Source organism: Corapipo altera, unplaced genomic scaffold (assembly GCF_003945725.1).
Source record: "Corapipo altera isolate COAL_440 unplaced genomic scaffold, ASM394572v1 50, whole genome shotgun sequence".
In the NCBI taxonomy this organism is placed as follows: Eukaryota; Metazoa; Chordata; class Aves; order Passeriformes; family Pipridae; genus Corapipo; species Corapipo altera.
In genome coordinates this window covers 410,194-431,574 of record NW_020884889.1, presented here as the reverse complement: position 1 = coordinate 431,574, position 21,381 = coordinate 410,194, and the positions used below count along the sequence as shown (strand labels likewise).

Below are 21,381 nucleotides of genomic sequence, written 5' to 3'. Positions count from 1 at the left end.
GTTTGGGGCTTTGTTTTTTATTATTACTATTTTTTAGCTTTCCTCTATTGAGTGCAGTTAAATTTTCAGGGATGGGATGCAGCACTCTCTTCCAGTAAGGCTTACGAATAGTCCTAATTAACTTTTGTCCTTGCCTGCCTTGATGTGTTGTGTAAAAAGCCTTTTCCAGTCCCGAGCTGCTTGATTGGCAGTGGAGGGAGAGATGGGAGAGAGGAGAAAAAAGCCAGGGCAGAGATTCTTATCCAGGCACTGCAGTTCCAGCACGTGGACTCCACCAAGTTCAGCAAATGTTTGCTAATTCCATTTGGACCAAAGACGAGGACATTGGTAATAATTGGGCTCCTGTCAGTGATAGTGCAACCCAGGAGACAATAATGTGTGGGTTGTTGCAGTTAATACTGGTTTTAAAGGCATTTTGAAGCCTTTTAGGCCTGATCCTCGTTTTTTCTCACATCTCTCTTTGCCATGGTTTGGGTGAGCAGGGAAGTTTGATTGCTTCTGGTATTGTGGCTCTGCACAAACAGAACACAAAGCCACAGCTCTTTCTGTGTTCCTTCAGAAGCAGAGATCCCAAATGTGAGCAGAAATAAACTACTCTGTACATGGTTATTAAAAAAAACCCAACAAACAAAACCAAGGGTAACCCTTACCTCCAGAAGAGCCCAACCAGGTAAGAAATAATAAAATAATAACACCCTGCTTTGTAGGGGATCACCCAGGAGTCATCTGAGCTCCAGTAGGAAAACTTCACTGTCAGATAAGGAGCCTGTTAAACCTAATCCAGATTTGTTCATGCAGCAGCAGGGTGGGTTTCTCTGTCCTACATGGCTGTGTGTGGAGCAGGGAGATTTCTGATGTATTAGGAGGAGTTGTTGGTGAACCTCATGTAAGAACATGCTTAAAAATGCAGGAAGACCTACCTGTTAGAAAAATAACCCGTGTCAGTCTAGGAAAGGTGAATAGGTGATCTTGATAAATTTTAAGTGTCACAAGAAACACCTTTCCAGCTCGCTTGCTGCTCAGCACTGAGGTCAGCAGGGCAAAGAAGCTGCAGGTTTCAGGTGGTGCAGCTGTGTTGGGTGTGCCCACCTTGTCCTGGAGCACCTGCACCCTCAGCACAGGTGGGCTCTGAGCCATGGATGGGAGCAGCTGCTTCTCCATCTCCAGAGGAATATGCACCAGCTTAGGAAAAGTGAGGGTGTGAATCCTGGAGAGATTTCAGGGGATGAGGTGTCAGGAGACGAGGTGTGAAGAGATTAATCCCTCTCCCTGGGATTCTTGCTTCCTCCAGGCTGCAGGATCCTCAGGAAGAGTCAAGGTAGTGGGTTAAACCACCTTAGCAAACTTTATAATTTGTGGTTGAAAATTTCAGCAAACTTTTCCTTACAAATTGTGTCATAGGAAAGGCCCGAGTTTATCTCTGAGTTGGTGACGTTCGTTAACCGTAACACAACCTCTTCTGAAAAGGAAGTCAGAACAGAACTTTCCTCCTTTGTGGTGAAGCTGCAGCCAGCACTGGTTGAGTGATGGATGCTGGTACTGACTCTCCTTTTTCACAAAAACAGAGGAGAAACTTCGTCCTTCCTGCTCTTGTTGCTTGAATATGAAAAGAGAAATTCACTTACAAAGGTAGAACAGTTGAAGTTCACAAAAATATTGAGCTTAGAGGAAGATGTGTGGCACTGAGAACGCCTCTGTTTCTGTGTTGAATGTGAAGCTGTTGTTGCTTTATCTATTTAACAGCTAAAAAATCCCCTTTTCCCCAATTTTCCTTCCCCTCCATAACTGAATTTTCAGTGTTGCTGTGTGGGAAGACAAAGACCCAACTACAAGCACCTTTAGTTTTGTTATTCTCAGAAAGACCAGATGTGGTTATTTGCATAGGGATACAAAGTCTGTGGTTTCCATAAATATGGAACTTCACAGCAAGGTCCTTTTTATTGTTTGTTGGACAAATTGTTGTTCCCCTTGACTCAGATGCGGGGATGGTTTGTAGCACACATGTAACAGTATCTGAAAAATCATATCAGTGTTTAAAAAGCATTCTTTGTCTAAAAGAAAGGCTAATAAGCAGCTGGAGCCTGGAATCTTTTCCCACTCTTTTTGCATATGCGTGGTTACGTGGATTTCAGTAGATTTACCCCTGATTTCCATGCAAGTGAAAGCAGAGTCAGGCCAGCACAGGAAGGCAATGAACTGAAAAATGAGGGGAGAGGTATTTGGGGGTTGAATATTATTCCACTTCTCTGTTTTCAAGTCAGGGCTTTTGGGGTTTCTGTGGGTTGTTCTCTGCGGGATTTGAAGCCTTCCCAGCAGAGCCTGTGAGACCTGGGGGCTCCAGTCCCACCAAGACTGGGACTCGTCAGCCCCTGGGCTGGAAATGTGGCAGGAAACCAGGTAGGATTGAGTTGGAAGTTTGATGAAAACAATTCTTCTCTGGAAAACATTTCATTTTCAGAGGAGCTCTTGCTCCTGTTTCACCGAGGGTTTTCTGATGGGCACCGATGGGGCTTGGCAGACACCCTCCACATTTGGAGCTGCCAGTGGCCCCTGATCCTGTGCAGAAGGTGATATTTGGCTTTTCTCACTGTATTGGTTTTGTTCTTATTTTATTCTTATTTTTATTTTTATTCTTATTTTGTTTTAAGCATTTTAATCAGTGGTGAAGCCCTTATTATAAAGTGCTTTTCCCTGAGCCCCGTTCCCAGCTGCACAAGCACAGGAAGGAGGAAGGTTTCCTGCATAAAGCCCACCCCAAATTACAGGCCTAGAACTCAGAAGAGCACAGGGTCTGCTAACAGCAGCTGTCCTTGCCTTTCCAACAGCAGGAAAGGTCTAGAATAGCTATTGATGTTGGCTTGGAACCTTCAAGCCAAACTCCAGTGGGCTCTGGAGACCCCCTGCAGGAGTTTCATGGGCTTAGAATGGTGAAAATCAAATATAATTTGCTTAATCTTCCTCCATATCTGCTTCTTGGGCCTAAATTTACGTGATTTACTCAGTGTAAGCTGAGTCAAAACTCACCATAAGTCAAAACTGCCCTGTTGGCCTGTTCAATGTTAATGTTTCTTATGTGTTCTGTTGAAAATTTCCTTTTTTTTAAAATTTTTTTTAGTGGCCAGTTCTTGCAGAGGACGACTTAGAATGGTAGAAAGCTCAAAGCAGATTTTAAAACCACTGTGACTGGAGCAAGCTTTACTAAACGCCAAATTTTAAAAAGCAGATAATCACTGTCTGCTTATCAAAGCCATAACACAACTTTATAGCTGATTTCTGTCGCCAGCAAGAGTCTCCTGGCAGTCTGCAAACCGTGTTGAGCTTTGCTCTGAATTAGATGCCATAAATAACTTGTGTGTAGGTAGACAGCTGATCACTGAAGCTTTTTCCCCAGGCCTGGCTTTGCTTGTTTGGTAGAACCATAGGCTGAAAGTTCACGTCTAGAGTTGCAGCTGCCTGTTTGTTTTCCCCCAGTCATAAGTGAATAAAGATGTGTTTTCGGTTGTGGATTGCTGCATAATGGATGTACACTGTGGTTTAGGGAAGACTGGAAACATCGGGGTTTGTTCCACAACGCTGTGTGGCATCGAGCAAAATATTGTATTACTGCTTGTACCTTGCTCTTAACTACCTCCCAAAGACAACTTGCCTGCCAGAGAATTTAATTACAGTCGAGAAAACCTCTTAAAATCTTGATATTTTTAAAAAGCTGGTGCATTACCTTGCTGCTTTCAAAAGCTTTCTGTGGCTGTTCAGCCTCCCTTCCGTCCTAAGAAAGCAGTTTTAATTCTTGCTGGAGACTTTCTTTGAAAATATGCGGGTGCTACGTCAGGGGGGGGATATTTGAATTCCACAGATGTTTAGTGGTGAACCTTCCCCGGGTTTGCATATTTTTTATCTGTTCATCTCTGTGCCGGTGCCTCCCGTACACACGGAATATTTTGCCTGGTTGATGCACATCACACCCCGGAGTTCTGCTGCCCCAGCTCGAGTTTGGAGCCTGTTAGCACAGGTCCAGGGGAAGCTCTGTACATGCAGCCTCATGTTTTTAGTTCAGTAATATTACATAACCATATGTGAATTTAATGCCATCCAAATGAAACAAATATGTGGCTGTCAAGCAGTTGTGCTGTCGCTGTTGGACTTTTACCACTTTTACCACGGAAAAAAAGGAGATTTCTGTACCTGTAGCTGTGTCTTTTTGTTTTGTGTTGCTTTAAAAACTCCTTTGCATCTGAAGACTTGTGGGGAATTGTTCTGAAAGAGATGACTGAAAACTAATAGCTGGCCATCTGGCTGGAAACAGCATTATTAATTAAGGATTCTCTTTTACATCATTTACAAGTTTGAAATAAATGCTCTTTTCAAAGCTGTTGGAGCAAGTTGAACTTGAAGCCTTGCAGTGGGAAACAGTGTATTTGATGTATCTCCTCACTAAAACTAAGGATGGAGAAGTAACCTTTGTGATGATCATTACTTAGATAAGCTAAAAGCAAACCAGCCTCTGCATCAGTCCTTGTGTGGTTTTAATGGTTACTTTCTTTAAAGGATAACAATTAAGTTCCAATGCTGTCAACAGCTCCCATTTAATAATAATAATAATAATAATAATAATAATAATAGTAATAGTAATAATAATAAAATCATCTTTGCTCTGTGATATTCATTGAGTCCTTTTAAAGATCTTTTCATTGTGGTCTTCCCACCCCCTGTTTGTGACCTCTCATTTTATACCATAGGTCTGATCTTGAAGTGTTTTATATCAGAAGGATTTTTACCCCCTTTTGCTGATGGGGAGAGTGAAATCCTGAGAACTGGGTTGTTGGGGGCAGAGGCAAAGCAACATTTAGGTGGCAGACAGTGTCCCATATCCCAGACTTGAAGTGCCATTCCTCTTGAGAGGGCCATGGGAAGATTCCCATGCTCTGGATGGAAAAAACCAAAGCTGGTTCAAAAGCTGGTTTTTTTCTGAGTTATTCCAATAATTCATAACATGTGGATAATTCTATTAATAAAACTAATTTTCAGTTTAACAGAGGAAGAGGCTCTATCATTTTAGAATCAAAGACTCAGAATGGTTTGGATTGGGAGGAACTTTCCAAACTCACCTAGTGCAGCTCCCTGCCATGCCCAGGGACATCTTTAACTGGGGCAGGTTATTCAAAGCACCCTCCAGCCTGACTTGGAACTCTTGGAGGGGCATTTCCAGCTTCTCTGGGCAACCTCCACACAAGGGAAGTGCTGAGGATGCACCTCCTTGGCTGCTCAAGCGATATTTCATTGTCCTTCCAGATTTTCCAGACTTGGTATGAGCACAGCTCCTTATTCCCTTGGTTTTTCAGTACCCTGAGGGTCTCAGGGATGTCTGAGTGACAGAAGAACCAGCTTAAATTCAAACCTACCCATATTGCAGGTTCCTGATGGTTGCACAGGGAAAATATATGTCTGAGGGTGTTGGAAGAGCTGTGTGGCCATTTAGATGGAATTGTGTAGAGTTTAAGGGAGCACCCTGTTCCATGTCAGCACCCCCTCTGTTCCCTCCCTTTGCTTCTCCATGTGTTTCCTGGGGGGTCTGTGCTGGAATTTGTGGTGCCAGGCACAAAGGAACCCAGGGAACAAGTGAAGGCCTTGGAAGGGATGGCCTGAAATGGAGTTCTGTCAGTCACTGCTTTGCATGCCAGGCTCTGCTGGTTCGAAAGCCCTGCTGAGAGAGCTGCTTCTAAACAGGAATAAAAATAGACATTTGAGTGTTCTGATTTTAGAAAAAAAAAGGCATTTATTGGATTATGATTGGCTGGTGTCTTTGAAGCTGGAGACAGTTTTATATTACAGAGTTTCTCACTCTGCTTATTCTCTCAGTTCCTGTTCCCCCCCTCCCCTATTTTTTTTTCCCTCTTTTCTTGCTTTCTATTTTTAGGATGGCATTTCAGAGTTTCTGCTCTACTGGCAGGACAGCTATTCCAGAAGAAAGAGGAAAGGTGGGAGGTAGAGCTAATGAGCATTAATGGTCTGTTATTAATTTGGCTTTTGAGTTTGACTTTGTGTTCAAAGTTTATATGTTTCCAGTTTATCTGATAGTGGTTGAAAGATGTGGTTGTGCTTGAAGCCATTGATCAGGTACATTTTGACAGCCTTTGCACTTCAATAGAAAGAGGAGAGCAGGAAGTTTAGGACTGGAGAGAGGCCATTAAAAGTTTTAGGACAATTCTTTGTGCATTTTATATTTTGTTATATATGTGTGTATATATTTAACTTTTTAATATGTGCCTATAAATAAGTAAAAACTTGTATCCTATAGAATTAGCTTCAAGTGGAAACTGGTATTTAATTAATCATTCTGTGGAGAAAAAGTATTGTAATTTCATTTAAAAAAAAAAAAGTTGATGATCTATTACCACTGGAACAAAACCTGAATAGCCCTTGTTCAGTGCTACATGTGCCTGCATAAATGAAATAATGGGATAATGCTGTTCCAGTCAGCTCTAATGCTGATCAGAGTTGCTTTAAGGGCATAAAAGCAGGGAGAGGGAATTCCACAGGGGAGGAATAGTTAGTGGGGATGGATGTGACATTCCTCCATCCCTCCTGGGGAAGGGCCTGGGCTTGGGCTGTTCCTGAGCTGCAGCTGCCCAGACTGTGGGTTAATTTTGTGCCTTTGTGACTTGCCTTCTCCTGGGGGTGTTTTTCTTTCTTTATTTGTTTAAGGGTTGGGCGGTGGTGGTTTTTTTTTTGTTTAAATGTTATTTTTCTTCCTTCTCCTGCGACCGAGAACCTTAAACAACAGGGAAAGGTGGTTATTGGGAGGGCAAGGAAAGGAACAGAAAGGTTCTCTTTTAGGAGAGCAAAGGTGTCACACTCAGTGTGACAACGTGTAAATCAACCCAGCCAGAGATGTTCTTGGGTTTGAAGCCTGAGTGGGATTTGATTTTTGTTTTTAGTCCAGTAAGTCACATGTTTTCAACCTGTGTGACATTTCTGCACGTGCAGAGCAGCTCTGAGTTCACACCACTGTGAGAGAGGAACTGGGAAAGCCTAAAAGACTTTGTGGCCCTTTTGTTTTAGGATCACTCTTGATTTTACAAATTATATTCTGTCTCAGCCTTAATTTTGCTTTGCAGTCTCTGTGCTGCCTGGAGCTGTGGAGAATATTTTTCTAGGCTCATTTAAGGGTTGAGTGTTGTCAAAAACCGGCCAAAAGTCGGTCCAGTGTAACTGCCTATGTAATGTATTGCTATAAATTAAACCACCCAAGGATTATTTTTAGAAGACAAGGCTTATTTCAAAACCCAGACCATAACTTTTCTACCAGTGATTCAATAACTTATTCCTGTCTGTTAAAAATTGCACCTCACGTTGAGTTGGAGCCAGTGCGGGATTTTTTTTTAAATTTAATTTTTATTTTTTTTTCAGCAAGTGGGGTTACTCAGAGGTACTTTGGAATAACCAGGAGACAGACATGTCTCTTGCTCCACAAAAACTGCTATGCACAGTTTATTTTATAGCTATCATGGCCTGCTGCTTAATCTGAAGTTGGCAATCCTTTGGGAATGCAGTGTACAGGCTTAACCTTTCTCCAGTTTTGTTTTCTAGTGTTATCTCCTGGCACAAAAGGCTGGAGGAGGAGGAGGAGGAGAGAGAGCAAGTCAAGTGTTTCAAATCTGTGTATTTTTATATCCACCCCAGTAGTTTTCAGGGCCTGCAGAAGGTGACTGAGGAAACCACGTCCGTGTCGTGCAGCAGTTTATGGGGATGAAGCTGCTCTTCATTCCTTTGGGAATTTTCAATCCAGTTTTTCCCAGGCTGTGAATGGGTTGGCAGATGCTGCCATGCCAGCGTGGTGTAGCAAGGGGGGGCAGTATGTTGGTGGAAGTTGAGAGAGCAATAACCCCTGCTTTTTTATTTGTCAATAATTTTTTATCTTGTACTTTAAACCCAAATATTTTCTTGATATGCCAATAAATGGCAGAGTGGATTTGGACTGAGCAGACGTCTCTGGCTGTGCTGCTGTGTCTCATTAATGTCACTTGGAGGCCAAGTTAATTTTAACAGAAATGACAACCCTGAATTATCTAATTTCCATGTACTTTCATACTGTTGTATCTCTGCACATTATGATAATGGTGCATCAGTAACACAATTTTATTTATGGTTTCCACTTCAATGAGTGCAGTTCTTGTTACCTCCAAACCACTGCAGGAATGTTACTCACAGGGCGAACCACTCGGCTTTGAAGAGCGTGACTGTGATGGAGGGTTTCGTTTTCTCACATCCCACACCGGTGACTGGTAGTTTCTTGTCCCCTTCGTCGCTCCCGGGGACCGTTCGATACAAGTTTGTGGCTTTAGCGGCCCGTAGGTATGTCATGATTTCATGGTGAATAGGCATCTAACCACATGCAAAAAGCCAGCGCAGTTGGCCATTTGGTGGCTGCGCTAAAGGCGCCTCTGAGGTGACAAACACTGAAGCTGCAGATTCCTTTATGCCTTTTGATGTCCCCTTCGAAACAAGACGAAACGATGCTCATTGTGGAAGGTAAGGAGCCCATTAGTGGCCATGTCCTTTAATGAAATACCTGAGCTCTTGAGGTACCCTCAGTCTGGCACTTCTCCAGGGTGTTGAAAGCATTTTTTTCGCCGTGCTTTGTTCCAACAAAGTGAAATGTGGGTGCAGAAGTGTTTGGGTGTTGCCGGGCTCTGCAGGGATCTGGCTCCGTGCAGAACGTGAGCGGCCCTGTGACCCTTGTGCAACAATGAGCAACCCTTGAAATGCTCCTCCTTCTCCTCAGCCCTGCAATTCAGGCGTTTATTAGCACACAGATAAGCTAATTGTACAACAGGCAACATCACCTGGAGGTTGCCTAATCCTCCCATGTGCAATAATCTGCTGCCCAGATGTGCTGGACAGTGCAGGTGTGAAAAGTTATAACTCTTTAACCCGTTGAAAATGAGCTGCACGTTTTGCCAGAGATGAGAATATTCCAGAGCATGGAATATTCTTCAAACGTCAGTGACAGGGACTGTGCCTGGAGTGTGCTGAAAATAACTTCTTAAAATCTTATTCCTTTAAGTTACATCAAGAGAATCTTGTATAATCCAACATATTGGTGGTGGTGTCCACATGCAGCTCTAATCAATGTAGCATTACTTTCCTTGTCTTTTTGCCTTCACTGAAGCCCTTCAGGAGATTATTTCGGCTAAAACCTCGTCCTCTGGCATTTGGTCTCTTCCTCTCAGTGCAATAGCAATACTTAAAGTGATAGATCAGCACCTAATAAAAGTGGGATTATCTCTAAGCTGGGAATAAGTAGAAAGAGCCCACTGTGGAAATGACAGGGCTTGCTCGTCATTCCTTCCATAACACTTGGAGTAACTTCCAGCAAGGTGTGAGGGTCTTCAGAGCACTTTGTCACTCGCTGCTTTTTACTACTTGTGAGCCATTTAGACTTTGGCTGTTCAAACTGTTCTGATGATGTCTCTCCAGTCATGCAAATATCACAAGCTGTTCAACTTGTTCATTTATTCTCTTGGAAAGGCGGAGAGGAAAAACAGCCTTGACTTGCACCCTGGAGGGAGCTGTGTAAAGCCAGGCTGAGGATTCGGGAGAGGGGGGGAGCTGTGGAGTTTTCTATTCTTTTGTTGATTAGACTTTGCTTTCTGTCATCTCTTAGCAAATAATGAATAACAGTCATAGGATGCTGGGAGACATGAAATCTGGAAGTGTTTATTACAATATGTGTGTGAACCACAGTCATCACCAGAGCTGATTTTCTCACGGACCGGTCTGGTCTCCGCCTGGGGCAGAAGTTTACAGCTATCTCTGTAATAATAAAGGCTCAGGGACTTTGGTATTCCTGCTTCCCAGGTTCCCCGTGCATGGCAATTACTGTCCGTGCTGCCCTCAACACCTGTCTCTGATTTCCATCAGCAACAAAGGACCTGCTCCATAAAACCCTTCGCTGGTTGTGTGGAGAGCACTTTGCTTTTACAAAACCCCACAAAAGCAGATAAAAGCTGAGTAAAGCCGTTGCTGCAATAGGCCTAAAACAAACTTAAAAAATCGTGAGGTTTTTCCTTCCTTCCCTTCGTGGTTTGTTTTTTGTCTTCATTTTTTTTTCTCCGGGGGAGGGGTGCGAGCGGTGAAGGTTTATCAACGCTGAAATTTTGTTGGGGGGGTTGTGCACACTGTTGTTTTGTTGCTGGTTTTTTTTTTTTTTTAAATCACCTTCTACACCTTAAGAACTGCTTTTTAAAAAAAAATAGAAACAAAAATTGAGATTTCCATGAGCTCAGTCCTGCAGGAGAGCTCCCCATGGTCAGCCCTGTGTCCCTGTAGGGCTGGAGGAAGCTCTTCTGCCCCGTGCACCCTCGGGATGAGTAGCAGTGGTCCCACCACACTCACACGACATGTTCTTAAGAGTTTTGCCACACTGAGCCTCGTGTAAGTCAGTGGAACTAATCACATGTCTGAGTTTTAACCATATGATTCCCTTCCCGAGGTCTGCAGCTGCTCCTGCGTGGCTGTGGCGATGCCTGAGCTGTTATCAGATGCATCTCCCTGCAGTGATGTTGCTTTTATTTTACTTTTTACTCTTCACAGCAGCTCTGTTTAACAGTGGTCTCTCTACTCCTTTGGAGTCTGAAAGCATTTTGGAGAGGATTGCTCCTAAAGTGATTTTTCAGCTTGCAGTGACTGCAGTCTGCTCGCTAAATATCTACTTAGTGTTATTCTTCGGGTTTTAAAGAAAGTGGAACATCAGATAATCAGTTTAACTCTTTGTTTGCAGTAATCACTTCTCTGTGGACAAGCAAACATAAAACAAAAGGAAACATTCTGGGTCTGAGTGAGGATGTGGCGGATTTAGTCTGGTAGGAGATGGCCATTAAAAGGCATAATCCCATTTCTGTCTCTGCTGCTGCCTCGTGCAGAGTTTGCTGTAGTTCTGAGAGCCTCTTTTTATCTTCATGGCAACAAGATCACCCATTCTAATACCTTGTAAATGGTGCACTTCTAAATCAGACTTGTGGGCAGAGCTTTGACCTCTGTATTGGAATTAGTAACCTGCACAAGTGGGTCTTTCAGAAATGCATCCTGTCTTAATTTAAAAATACCAAGGCAGAGATTCCACTGGTGTTCTTTTATTTTTTTTTTAACAGCTAATAGTCTCCTCACATTAGAAAAAAAAGGTACCACATTTCAGCTGCAATTGGCCCTGGTGTCATTTTACAGCATTGCTTCATTTTACTTCTCTTGGCCAGGCTGATGAATCCTGCAATATTCCCTTTTTCCCCTTCAATAAACACACTCTTACCCTGCTGGCATTCAGACCTCACTCAGTCATTGCCTTAACAAAAAAAATCGATCGAAATTCTTATATATTTTTAAGACTTTTTCTTTGCCCTAAACTGGTTTTGTGGGTATATTTTTACCAAGCTTTACACAGTTGATTGTTTTACAGTGGTCTTGACACACTGTGTTTAGAAAATTACCTTTTATAAATGAAGTTTCTCCTCTAATAGAGGAATGAAACTAAATTTGAGAAGGCCTTAAAACTAGATTATCCAGAGTTGTGGTGGTCTTTAATTCTGTGGGGGTCTCCTAATTTATTTTCTTTTTCACTGGAGATAATATTTACCTGTAGACCCCCCCAGCAAATAATGTTAAATCAGGTGATGTTAAATTTTGTCCCACGATGGGTTTTTTTTATGTTTTGGTTTATGTGCCCTTGTAGGATGTGCTCCTTCAAAGGAGCTTTCTGAGAGCAGCTCCAAGAGGGTAAAGGCACTTGTGAAGTTGAATCCTGTATTGCTGCCTCAGCCTAAATTAAAGTCTGTGGTTTGCCTCGTGATTTGAGAGGGATGGGAAGGGAGCATGTTGGAACATGGGTGTCCCCATGGCCCGACACTTCTGACTCTCTGGAAACCAAACTTCCCAAACTCCTCTGGAGAGGCAGCCCTGGCACGTGACTCGAGAGGTTCGACCCTTCCCACCTAGAAAAAAATCCTTTTGTTATTTTAGTACCCCTGATTTCGCTTAGAAATAGTTTGGGATAGGATGGACTGCTGTAGGAAGGTGGGAAAATTGCCCAGGAGGGGGTCTGAGAAGGCTTCATTAAAAAACCCATCACTTTTGAGGAGGAGAACAAGCTCCCCTGTGCTGTGCTCATGAGCAGCAAGTCAGAGTTGGGATTTGAGTGCGATTGCCACAATTTTGGGAAAAACAGAAATTTCGGATCTGCCATATTCTTTCCGAGTCGTCTTTCTTTTTTACTTGAGGATTTTACACTTTCAGGAGGGGTGTGGGAAAGGCAGATATTAACAATCCTTCAAATATTTCTTTTATGGGTAAATTCAGGACAGAACAGCATCTTGTTGGTTCAAGCTACACTTTGCATTTCTGCCCCGAGGGCAAGAATATGGTTACAGAGCATGGCAGGCTTGCTTGGACAAGCTGTAATGAATGTTAAATAACTGTTTGGTAGCAGGGCACGTGCTTTTCACTTAATAAATATACATTGTGGTAATGTTAGAGGAGACCTCAAGATTATAATTATTTGAAATATGCTTTACAAGTGCTTAGCAAAGCAAACCAGTTTGGAGTCTCAGTCAGGAGCACACGCTCCGAGGAGATGCAGGGAATTTTCCCTCGCCCCGTGTGGTTTAAAGCAGCAGAAGGCATCTGCCTGTCTCTTGGCATCCTTTGTTGGGGCTGTGCAGGGCACTGAAATATGTATTTAAATACATCTTGTGAGGGCAGAGTGATCCTCAGGTGGCTTAGGAATCCCAAATTCCAGCTGAGTATTAAATCAGCAGAATGGTGCTGAACTGAGGCTGGTTCCCCTGAGCTTCCCGTGCTTGAAAAACTGAAATTCAGGGAATAATCAGAAAGATGCCTTTTGGTTGACGGGCTGATGCTCAGAGACCTGGTGGGGTGATGGTGCTGTTTGTGAGCAGAAGGATGAGTCATTTAGCATTTACCTGAGTGGTTTTGAGGTCCAGAAGAAGTTTCCTGTGCCTGTTATTTCAGGGTCCCTCTCCAGTGTTAGTTTGGTTAGAGAAAAAGTGCTTGTACTCCTCAGTTGCCATTATGTGGAATCTTCTATTTGCTTTATTCTTGATTTTAATCTACTGCAAAATGAACTTTGGAGGAATTAAAATAGGTAAGATTATAAACTGTTGTGGTGTAAATTGTCAAAAGGTGATTAATAATAGAAGCTCTTTATTTATTTATTGGTGTGTGGACAGTCTCCAACACAGACCTGTGTTGTTAATTGTGATACAAACTTTGTAGGCAAACCTTAAGGCTGTTCTGTTTCTAGTCAGGGTTTCTGGGGCAGAACTGTGTGTGCACCTGTAGTATTACACCCATAGGGGAATTTGGAAGGTCTGGAAAGCTTAGATCCTTAGATATTGGGCTGCCTGGATGGTCTCACAGTGTGAGTTGACTCCCCAAAACCTGTGGGAGCTGAGATGCCTCTTCCAAGTGTCAGCCTTGCCACACACACGTGCAGTTTGTTTGGGTGTGTGCAGGGAACTGTCTGCACTTTCTGCACCTACCCCAACCTGCAGCTTTGACCAGGCACAGAGAAAGCACAAAGAAATGTAGAAACCCTTCCAGCTCTGCCCAAAAAACTTCCTTTTTTTCCGTGGGTCTGGGGAAACCTGGAAGCACATTAGCTGGAGGAAAGCTGGTTAAAATGGCAACGTGATTGATTTCCACTTCATTTCTCAACGAAGCCAATACTTGGACCAGAGTTGCACCCTGGGAGCAAGGCATTCACATGCAGGCTGAGAAAAAAGGACCCTGCTCCCACACCTTTTGGCTTGTTTCTGCTCAAAAGCCCACATACAAATGGGAATTAGTGCCCAGCTTGCCCTGACTGGCCCTTCAGTGGACCCTGTTCTTCCTCTCAGCAGTGTGGGGACTGTCAAAGCTTGTCCCTGAGGAAACCTTGCCCGTGCTGTGCATCGTCTCCTTTCTCTGGGGAAGTTTTAGGGTCGCCTTCTCTCTCTTTGGGGTCCCTCAGTCAGGAAGGAGGCGCAGCCAGGGTGTAACCCAGTGACAGTGAGGAAGCTCTCCAGGGTTTTCTGAATCCCTGGATTTCCTGGGTGCACACATGCCGTAGCTTGTGGCATCTCCAGTGCTCTGTAGGAGCATATTCCTTACTGTTAATCCTCTGTGCAGCACATGAGCCGCTTCCTGTCGGCAGCACCGTTCCACAGGGAAAAATGTGGTTGAAGAGCTGCCTGCCACTGCATTCCAGGGCAATATTCGGCCAGCTCCCAGCTGCCCTCTTTCCCAGACACTCCTCAGATCCGAGCAGGGGAGAGGATGCACCCTGGCTCAATTGCCTTTGAGGGAGCAACAGGGCCTTTTCCAGCCACCGTCTTTCCCAGGGAAAGTTCGCCCTGGGCCGCATGAAAGGGAAGGAGGATGGTGGGGTTGGGCCAGTTGGCTCCTGGTGGAGCAGCCTGGGGTGAGCAGGACAATGCCTGTGTTCACTTCCTCCTCCAGAAAATGTCCAGGCTCATCATGTGCTGCAGCAAAATTTATGGGATACTCAGATGTACAGGTTTTTTGTTTTTTTTTTGAGGGGTTTTGAAAAGAAGGATCAGCTTGCAAAACGTTAGATGTTGATGCCAGATGTATTTGGATGTGGTTTGCTTTGTTCTTAAACAATAGGCAGTTTTAAAGAAAGAGGAATATTCCTTGTGCCCATATGTCCCATTGTTTCCATCATGGGTATAATCCTGGCTACAGGGCTCAGCATTATCATGCTGATTCTGTTTGGAGTGACTCATACAGTTGGATATTTGTCATCCAGTTTGTGGAATCTTTGATCTCTTGGCTTCTTTTCTGATCAAATCTGGGCTTTGCACCCTGTGCTGTAGGAACTGCCTGGGTTTGGGAAGCAGTTCTGAAGGACTGAATTCCATCACTGCACATCTACTACGTGCTTGAACTGTTGGGTGTAAACAATGAGTTAGTTCCTCTTGTTTCTGGTGCAGTTTTTCATGGTGCTGTGTTTTACCAGCAGGGATTTCAAAGGGAAATAATATGCAGGTTTGTAAAAAAAATAAATAAATTTCTAATGGCAAACCAACAACATGAATTCAAAAATAATTTTCTGAATACTCTGAGAAGAACAAGGAAATCCTCCTAAGTGACACTTGCTTTTAATGTAAGCTGAGCATCTCTCTCCTCCGTGAGAGAAGATAAAATTGTACTTTGAAAATGATAGGAAGCATTCAGGAACTCAGGCAGATGAGGATCATTTAGTTTTTTGTCTTGTTTGGAATTGTCAGGTCTTAATTTACCTAAGATGTCAATGAGCATCTTTCATTTCTCCCCGAAACGCAGGAAGATTTTGGTAAATCAGAATAAAGAGAGACTGCAACACGATTTCCTGGCTTGAAAAACTCGGAGTGGTGAAACCATAATTGGATTAAATGTTCGCCTTTTCCATGGGGGATACGGATAAAATTTCTGCCTTTCAGTAGTTTTGTTTTTGCCAGTGCTGGTTAAAGATCCTGGGCTGGTGGGTTTTGTTACAATGGGCTGAAGAGCAGATGGCAACTATGGAAGTGTAAATTAGCAGCAGCTGACAGTTCTGGAGAGCTATTGATTGTGTTGGTACCATTCTAGGAGAAGTGCTAGATACTCCCTCAATCAATAAAGGGAGAATAGAACTTCCTTGGAATAATTTCACTCAGTTAACCCATCAGGAGTTCTTTCTTCTATCCACTTACACTTTCTCTGGTTTTTTGTTTTTTTTTTTTTTTTTTTTTATTCACCAAAATAACTTGTTGTGTGAAACCCGGACTCATTCTTGATGGAGAAAAATTCCTAGGCTTCATTGGAGCAAAATTTTTATTTTTCAATGTGTTGCTTTTCTTTCCTGAGCTGTGCTCACAATCAGACACATGAAGGGGAGGGGAGGAAGGAGGGTGGGCCAAACATTCCCATGGGAAGAGCCTGGGGGAACCTCTCTCTCTGGGGGAACCTCTCTCTTGAGCAATTTTTTTGCTGGCTGGGGAGTGGTGGTGACAGGAACATCCTGTTTCCTTGGCCTGAATGTGAGTCAAGGTGGTTTTTTTTGGGAAAAAAAATGGGTTTAGTAATAGAGGATTATCATATTGGCTCAGCAAGTTGGGTACCTGCCGTGGATCAAAGCTGGCCTGTGATGCATCAGAGGAGTTTCCAGGCCTTCCCGTAAAGATCTTGGCAAAGGCAGCCAAGAAAGAGGCAAAAGAAAATAAATTCTCTGGACCTTCTGCAGCTCAAAGCATAGGATGGTTGACTGTCTTCTACAGCAAAAAAAAATGCCGATTTTAACCCAGTTTTACTCAATTACTCAAAATGGCAGTGCCATTTTTAAATGTCTTTAGTATTGAATTTGTTGTTGTTGGTTTGGTTTTTTTTTGCCTCAAAGAATTCAAAAAGTCCAGTCAAGTTAAGGCATAACATGAATGGAGTAGAGCAGCAAACTCAAAGTGTTGGACTCTTTTCTCAGCCTAATAAATAAATAGATGGACATGCAGATTGTAGTAGATGGTGGTGCTTTGCTCCAGGATTGTTCCATACCATGGAGGTGTTACATGGAACTGAATAAAAGGAAAATATGGGATGTAAATTCAAGACAGTTATCTGGTTTGCTGGTAAAGATCTTCACATCCAGCTGATTCTGGAAATAACTGTGGGGCAAACCTTCTCTACCAGGTGTCTCCTCCTCGACCCTGGAAGTGTGGGGCAGGATATTGGGATTTCCAGGACACTGAGGGGATGGTTTGTTCCCATCCCTGTCCCACCTCACAGCTTGGGTTGTTCCTTGCCCGCAGAGCAGATGGGAGTTGAGAACTGACTCTGAACTTCATGTTGGGCAAAGAAGTGATTTTAATTTTTTTTTAAACAAAAGCAATTTATCTGCCTGCTGTTGAGAATTTCTTTGTGGCTTGATTTCAGCGTTAGGGAATATTTGTGGTTTTACTCCAAGGGTCTGGTTCCTGGAGGAGGGGGCACAGTCCCAAATTGCTTCTGCAGCTGCTGGAGGCTGCGTGAGCCCTCCCTGCTCTCCAGCCAGGGATGCTATTCCTTTCTCAGGATATTTGTCCAGTTTTAGCCCAGAGCAGCTGTGTGTGCTGCCCCCTTTCCCCAGAGCCATATGAAATCCAGCAGTGCAAGGAGGCCTCGCTGGGGGAGGTGGGCAGAGCAGGAGAGGTGGGATCAGACCTGGAGACAGATCCTGTTCCCTCCTGCACGAGCAGGGACCTGAGCCGGGCCCAGCAGCCTAAATCCAGCCTCCCTGGGGTTCACACTCCCTCCAGAATAAGGGGCCTTTTTCCTTCTGAGTGAAGAAATGACTTCTGGGTGGGTCTCTCCCATTTTGGTGTCATGTTTGGCTTTCATGCCCGGACCAGTGACGATGGATGTGGCATCATCTTTGGCATCATTTTGGACCAAGATCACCCAGGAGCTGGATCTGAGACCTCTTTTTACTGTCAGTCTTTCAGCAACACATATGAGGGACTTGTCCTTTAATACTTTAATGCTTATATATGCACACATATATATATATTTAAATCTGACAATTTTCCCTTTTTAAGCGTGAAAAAACACGTTTAAGCTACGCTTAGCAAGGAATTAAAGCGACTCTGAGGTGTGACACCAGCTGCCATCGCAGCATTGATCCTGGACTAGGGGAAGGTCTCTCCCGAGGCTTTGGGAGCAGCAAGAAAGCTCAGCCCGGACTCAAAGAGGCTCCTGTTATTCAGCGCTCAGGAATGCGGAGGCAATGCTCCAGCCGGGGTGTGGGCGGCTGTTTGCTTTGCGGTTCTTGCTGGGGGGTGGGTGATTTTTAAAAGCACTTGCTGAATTCGCATTCGGTTGAATAATGGCTACTTTATACACAAACGATAAACGTTAGTCACAGCCGAGCAAAAGAAGTTTCTTGTGTTGGTCATGGCTCTGGCATATCAAAAAAGGGAGAGGGGGAAAGGAAAAGGGAAAAAAAGAAAATAGAGAGCAAGCCCAGGGTTTCAGTGCTCCAGAAACTGCAAAGTTAAACAGAGCTGCGTTTATGTTATGTGACATCTTTAAGCCTTTGGCTCTCTCGACTTAATGCCAGATATCTAATTTGGAAATATTTATTGTAACTGGCATATCTTTTAGAAGCCTGTCATCACGGAAAAACTGTCATCAAACTGTCCTTGCTAACTTGGTTCTGTTAAGTGCCTTTTTTTTTCCTCGGTGCTTCGGAGGTAGATGAATCATTTCTGCTTTCCTATGGCAAGCAGTGGCTGCTGCAGAAAAGCTTTGTAGGATCTTAACTGGATTTATGTGCTTTGTTTTTTTTTTTTTTCTCTTTTATTCTAGAACTAAAGATTCTGCAAAATGAGGTGCCTGAAGGCGTATTCCTACATTTTTCGAAGTAACTGAGCACCTTGATATTGATTTTTCCCCCGTGTGGTGGAGGGTCAGCAGCCCCTCTCAGAGCCACACTTTGCTGACCTGATTTTTTCAGGTTACTTTAGTGTGCTTCATTATGGAATGAGGATGGAGATCTACATAAAAAAAAGTAAAATTAAAAAGCAGGTTTGAGAACTTGAGAATGGAATTTTATTTTCCGGCTGACTTTGTTTTTTCAACACTTCATTCACTTATTGCTTATTTGCTCTTATTGTTCCTTTCAAAAGCAAAGCTCAGGGCTGAGATTAGTCTGGGTGCCTGGGTCACTGAGATACCTTCTGGGAAATGATCCCATGGATCCCATGTTTTTACACTCCTCTACATTGGCCCAATTCTCAGCCAGGTGCCTAGAATTTCCAGCTGTAGTGACTGTCCTAACTTGGTGTTAGATCCCAAAAAAGTACCCCCCCAGTAGATTCTGGAGTGTAGAATCCAATAACTGGATTTGCCTTCAGGAAAAAAAAATACAACCCCCAAATCACATCTTTGTAACAACTCCCAGAAGGCCACAAAGAGGTTTAGGTGGGTACAGATGAGGTGGATTTGAAGGAGAACCTTTGCTGGTCCCTGCTCTGCTCTCATTGAAAACTCGTTTTTAAATTACCACGTGTCAAGCACTGAGACTCAGACCCAAGGGGAACCAATTCCAAACACTCTTGATGAAGCTGAACTTCTTGCTCTGCTAAACTGCAAAGCCCTTCCTGGGAAGGGTGGATTAGAGAAATCCCTGTTCCACTGGAGGAAGAAAGGATTTCTCCCCTTGACTTCCGTGCAGCAAAGACCTTGGGCAGCAACTGGAGAAGGTCACTGAGGCAAGTTTTTAATTAATGCAAGGAGGGGAGGCATCCACAAATATTTCCCTGCTCTCAGGAAGATGAAAAGGAGGCTCTGCATATCGCTTTTAACGTCAATAATGTTAATAATGCAAAGCCACAAAAAGGAAATTAAACTTTAAAAACCATGTTAGAATAACACTGAGAATTTGACTATGGCCCACGGAGGCAAGAGAGTTCAAAGGGAAGACTGAACTTTGTCTGACCCTGATGTGCTTAGGGATTGCAACACAGTTTCTATGTAATATCTTCCAATTTTGAGAGTCTTTACCAGAGCAGGAGGAGGAAGGTTAGTGGCACCCTATTTAAAATTGAAGTTGTTCCATGTGTGGCTTGTACAATGCTGGAAAGAAAGATTTTAGAATTGTGACTTAATACATCCAAGCTCTCAAATGATTCTCTAGGTGTCCATTTATATGATACCTATCAGAAAAGTAGAAATGTCCTTAAACAGACCAGTTTTCTGTTTGGTTTTTTTCCCCCAGAGAAGATAAATGAACAAACTGTCCTGCCCTTGGGGGTTAAAACTGTTGTTCCTCTAAACTTTTTGACTTTGAAGTTGTAAATCACTTTCCTTGATACCTGTTTCTCATTAAAAACCATCAAACTTTTCTGCTGTATCTTCCTGGGCTGGTGGTTTGACTTGGTTTTTTTTTTTTCTCCTCTTGTTGTGCTGTCTTGGTTTTGGTGTGCATATGTGTGGGGGGAGCTTTTTTAGTGGTTTTTTCTTTTTCTTTTGCTAGTTTGGAGTTTGCTTACAGATGTTGGTATGTTTTTTTGGCCCTGCACTTGAAATACTGTCAAGAAATGTAGCACTTAACAAGCTGGGAAATTCTTGAGTTAATGAGCTCTGCCTTTCTCGCAGGTGTTACAACTCTTTGGCTTTTGGCTTCGGGAGGGGTTTTTAATCAGAGGTTTGAGTGTTTGCTTGTGCCTTGGCAACCCACAGGGGAGCTGTGTGCCAGCTGCCTCCCTCCCAACACGCTGGTGTAAACTGTTCCTGCCAGGGAGAGATCGTGCTGGAACTCCAGTTGTATCCCAGCAGGATGAGATGAGGCTGTTGGAACCACGGAGAGGAGGAGCTTTTGTTGTGTTCACCCTTGGCCCCACCAGAGCCCCTTCTCTGGGCCAGCAGCTCCCCACTGGGGGCCTCCAGATATCCTTTGTTCCAGATATCCTCATGTCACCTTCCCTGTCGTGATCTGCAGGCTGTCCCAGGTCTCCTTTGAGCCACTGGTAAGATGCTTTTGGTATCTTATATTTCTTCCAGTGGGTAGTTTGGTTTTCACCAGAGCTGGTGATGGGGGGGTTCTCACTAATGCTCTTAAAAGCGCTCCAGCCAAACCCTTTTGAGAGAAAGTTGTGCACACACAGCCTGATGTGCTTGGCTGACCAAAAAACCCCAAAGCCCAGGGCAGCCCAAGAGATGTTGAGGTGTTTGTGGCCTGGGTTGGAATCTGCAGATGAGTCATGTGGTGGTGCAGGAGAGCAGAGCTGCTCCTCTGGAGCGCCCAGGTCGTGGTTGGGCAGTTTGGAGTAACAGACTGAGAGGAGGGAAGTCCCCAGAAGATCCCCATGTTCATGGGGACAGAGCTGAGGCCTCCCCCTCTGCCAGCTGGTACCTACCTGGGGTGCTTTGGGTGGGGGACTGTGCTCAGAAGGGGTGGAAAGGTTGGTGGGGAGAGGTTTTTGCTGGAACCTCACCTCTGCAGATCCATGAACTCCTCCCTTCCAGTGATGCCACCTGGAGAGGGTTGTCCAGCCCCTGTGGTTTTCCCCTGTGTGCACTTCAAGTGTGTTTTATTGGCTCCTCAGAGGGCAAATCGTGCTGTTTGTCAGCGTGAGGGGAAGGTTTCTTGGTGAGGTGTGAAGTCTGCAACGTGGGTACTTGAGTTTGGTTTTGTGTTTGCTTTCTTGGAGAAGCTCCAGGGCAGCTCTTCTCCTCTGAGTAACTCTGGAGGCCTCCTGGACGGGCTGAGCACATGGAATTCCCACAAGAGACACTCCAAAAAAATTTTTTTTTTAAAATAACAGCCAATTAATACGAGACTGCTGCTGTGTAGACTCACTCTGTACTCATTCAAAATAT

General features: G+C 43.9%; 1 protein-coding gene across 4 annotated transcripts in view; it reads left to right on the top strand.

Moving 5' to 3' along the window:
- Window positions 1–21,381, top strand: part of SMAD3 (SMAD family member 3) — a 65,446-nt gene that overhangs the window by 6,028 nt on the left and 38,037 nt on the right. The window contains exon 2 of one of the 4 annotated variants that reach the window (XM_027644359.1): window positions 708–805. The exons of the other annotated variants lie outside the window; for them this stretch is intronic. The gene's annotated coding sequence lies outside the window, so the exon portion shown is untranslated. The remainder of the gene's footprint in view (window positions 1–707; window positions 806–21,381) is intronic. 4 annotated transcript variants of the gene reach the window in all.